Source organism: Pinus tabuliformis, chromosome 9, assembly GCF_031772625.1.
Source record: "Pinus tabuliformis cultivar Carrire ecotype Pingquan chromosome 9, CPIR1, whole genome shotgun sequence".
Classification (NCBI taxonomy): Eukaryota; Viridiplantae; Streptophyta; class Pinopsida; order Pinales; family Pinaceae; genus Pinus; species Pinus tabuliformis.
In genome coordinates this window covers 334,664,870-334,668,830 of record NC_142307.1, presented here as the reverse complement: position 1 = coordinate 334,668,830, position 3,961 = coordinate 334,664,870, and the positions used below count along the sequence as shown (strand labels likewise).

The window sequence follows — 3,961 nt, the reverse complement described above, 5'->3', positions numbered from 1 at the left end:
AAAGCATTGTTTTTTTCCCTATGGTTTATAGCGCGTTATGAAGCTCATATACTTCTTTCCTTCTCTGGTAATTGTGGTATATTGGCTTTCAAACACTTTTTGCATAACTTTAGCTCCTCTATAGTCATGCACTGTTTATGGAGAATCTCTCATAACAGTATATTCAGATGTATTAGACATTATATGATTATCTATCATAATACAATCAAGCTCTTTTCGTACTGAAAAAAAAAAGAAAAAAAGAAAAAAAGAACACATATTTTCAACAATTTCAGGAAAAAATTCATCAAAAAAATCCCTATCAACATAATTAGAAAGAATCCCTATCAACATAATTACACATGACAATTTTGAATTATATTAAAAAACCAAGTATTATAATTTTTTTTGTAAATATGCTGGAAAAATTCATTGGCTTTTTGCATAACTTTAACTACTCTATAGTCATGTACTGTTTATGGAGAATCTCTAATAACAGTCTATTCAGATGTATTGGACATTATATGATTATCTATCATAATACAATCAAGTTTTTTTCGTACTGAGAAAAGAAAGAGAGAAGAAGATAAAAAAAACACATATTTTCAACAATTTCAAAGAGACACTCATCAAAAAAATCCCTATCAACATAATTATAAAAAATCCCTATCAACATAATTATAGGTGACAATTTTGAATTATATTAAAAAACCAAATATTATAATTTTTATTTTTATTTTGAAATATGCTCGAAAAATTCATTGCACCACATTTTATTTCAACTTGAAATTATTTTTACATGATCCAAAGTAAAAGCAACGGTAGCGTGATTGAGCATAAAGAAAAAACTATAAAGTAAAAGCAACGTTATACAGAAAAACTATTAAAAACAAAGTAAAAGCAACGCTAGTGTGATTCAACATTGAGAAAATCTTTGACCTTTGTTGTATAAAAAATTGACAAATGGATATACATGCTGTTATAATTTTGTCAAATGATTTCACGCTGAGATCTAAAAGCAAAGTGTTGGGGTCGAATATTTCAAAAATTGCGAACTTAATGGACATGTCGATCACAGATTTGTGGGTTTTGCAGTGCCGCAGAGCTAAAAAGCAAAGTATGGCAAGTTGTAAGGGAGTGTGAGGAAATTTTTTGACTGTGTGCGCGTCTTTTGTTCGATAAGGGAATCTCACAATCATGGCGTTGGTTAGGTAGACCCGTCGGATTTATACAATTAGTCCAGGTTTGCTCCTCACAGCATTTCTGAATCGGTTTTACCAGAGAATCCTAAATATGGGGCCGAATACAGGTCCCACTCTAATTTGGCGCAATGGGTACCTTCAATTCTGGCATGAAAACAGAGGAAAACCCATGGACATACTTCTGGAAGCACGAGATTTGTACTGGGCGGCCATGGCAGTTATAAATACCATATCTGGTAAGACATTATCAGTGCATTCTTGGAGGCCATCGAGCTTGGTGGGTTCCTTCATTCGCAGAGCCTCGAGACTCACCTTGCCCTCTTCCTCGCAAAGCCTTAACCAAGTAAGTCAGGGTGCTGCATTTATATTCTCTAAATCTGCAGTTATATTACGCGTTTTTGATTCGTCAATCCATTGCCTTTTATTTCTATTAGTTTACAATAATATGGTATAATGATAAGCAATGGAAGATGACTGCTTGTTAATACAATAGGTTGCTCTGCTGTTTGTCATATTGGGCTGAAGTTTGTTTAGGAAGTTATTCGGTAGTTCTGGTGTTATGCTAATTGTGAATTTGGGTTTTAACGGTTTTAGCATTTCAGGGATGATTTCAGATGGATTCTTGTCTATGCATGTAGTCGTTTTTGAGCTTTTGTACTTAATGTACATGATTCCGAGAAGGGTTTGCAGGGTTTTATTATTTTAGGATTGTTTTATTCTGGTATGTTTGCGCTGTTATTCAGTATATTTTGGTATTATTATCCATGGTTCTGAAATGGGTTTTTGCAGGGTTTTGGGCTTTTCAGACTGATGTTCACATGGGTTTAGGGTTAACTGCGCTTTCTGTGAGGATGGGTTCATTGGACTGGGATATTGCATCTCGTGTTGGACGTTGGTTCATGGGGATTTAGGTTTCTGTACTTGTTTTGTATACATATTTTGGTTTTTATTAATGATTATTTCAGGTGCTAGATTGCTGGATAAGGTGTTATTTTCATTGATGTCGCATCTAAGATTTTTGGGCATCTCTATATATGCATTTGGCATGGGCTTACAAAGTTTCTAATTCTATGGGTGCATGTTTCGAGGCATGGATTTACAGGTTTTGATCTTTATTGCTGGCATTTATGGGCGTCTAAATTGATATGTGCATTTTTTTATGCCCATTGAGATATACCTGTATTTGACATGATTTACAGTTTTTCAGATACAGGAGATTCTTTACTTCGAGTAGTAAATGGCAAGCAATGGAGTTGTCGCTGTCTATGGCAACGGTACAATAATCAATGCAAAGAAATCTACGTACTCGGTCAAGGTTGGCCTGGCTCAAACGCTTAGAGGGGGGGTTATCATGGATGTTGTCAATGCTGAACAGGCTAGAATAGCTGAAGAAGCAGGGGCTTCCGCTGTGATGATATTGGAGCGAGTCCCTGATGATATCAGAATTCAAGGGGGAGTGGCTCGGATGAGTGATCCTGGGCTCATCAAGGAGATTAAGCACGCTGTGACCATCCCTGTCATGGCCAAGGCTAGAATAGGTCATTTTGTGGAAGCTCAAATCCTCGAGGCCATCGGTATTGATTACATTGATGAGAGTGAAGTGCTCACTGTTGCAGATGATGTGCATCATATCAACAAACATAACTTCCGTATACCATTTGTCTGTGGGTGTTGGAACCTTGGTGAGGCACTGAGAAGGATTGCTGAAGGAGCTGCTATGATCAGGACTAAAGGCGATGCTCGAACTGGTAATGTGATCGAGGCAGTAAGAAATGTGAGGTCTGTTTTGGGTGATATACGGAAGCTTCAGAGCTTAGATGAAGATGAAATATTTGCATTTGCCGAACAAATTGTTGCTCCCTACGAGCTTGTGGGGAAAACCAAACAGCTAGGAAGACTTCCTGTTGTGAATTTTGCAGCAGGAGGTGTTGCTACACCTGCTGATGTGGCCTTGATGATGCAGCTGGGTTGTGATGGAGTTTTTGTAGGTTCAGATGTGTTCAAAAGCAGAGATCCAGCTCGTTGTGCTCGAGCAATTGTACAGGCTGTGACTCACTATAATGATCCCCACATTCTGGCCGAGGTTAGTTGTAGTCCAGGAGAAACTATTGTCGGAATTAATCTCAATGATGAGAAAGTGGAGCGATATGCAGAGAGATCAGAGTAAAATCTGAATGGTAGTGGAAGTTGATGTTTGGATGAGAAACTCTGTTATTTGATGGAATTTGTACTTATACTTGCATGGAAGCATAGCTTGAGACTCATTATGTAATCTATTTATAGATCTTCTACTCATTCAAGAAATTGATGATTATCATCTTTAGAAATGAGTGTTTAATTGAGACAACTTGTAATCAAAGATCAGTTTTTGCCAACATTTTTCTGTGTCACCGATGTCCTCCTTTCTAAGACTGAAATGATTATACCTGTATTTCAGATTCCTTTTATTCAATTAGAATGATGGTGGTCTTCATGTATTTGTTAATTTCTAATTCTATTTAATCCTTCCTTAAGCGGATAGTTCTTTCATAATCTTTGAAAATTTTCCTATACATGTCAAAAAGTATCATGCTGTTGTACTGTGTCGGTGTTAGCTTGGAAAGGTTTCCACCCTTTGTTTGCTTTTGGAGGTGGGTGTTGTTTGAGCATGGCGGCAATAGAACTTTTGAAGAATGAAGGGTCAATCACCTACTTATAATTCTAACGGTAGTGGTTATGAATCTTTGTTATGCCCCAAATGGAATATAGACCAGTGAAGCATGACCATTATTCAAGAGTCG

At 36.9% G+C, this 3,961-nt stretch overlaps 1 pseudogene across 6 annotated transcripts; it reads left to right on the top strand.

The window, feature by feature from the left end:
- The first annotated feature begins 898 nt into the window (after positions 1-898).
- On the top strand, positions 899-3,558 carry LOC149148575 (putative pyridoxal 5'-phosphate synthase subunit PDX1 pseudogene; annotated as a pseudogene). Of its 6 annotated transcripts, none has more exons than XR_016262699.1 (3): positions 899-1,524; positions 1,971-2,092; positions 2,389-3,558. The product of XR_016262699.1 is annotated as a putative pyridoxal 5'-phosphate synthase subunit PDX1 pseudogene, transcript variant X4 (transcript). The 6 variants fall into 6 exon arrangements; XR_016262698.1 differs by having other exon boundaries at positions 900-1,524; positions 2,381-3,558; XR_016262697.1 differs by having other exon boundaries at positions 900-1,524; positions 1,971-2,283.
- Positions 3,559-3,961: the final 403 nt, after the last annotated feature.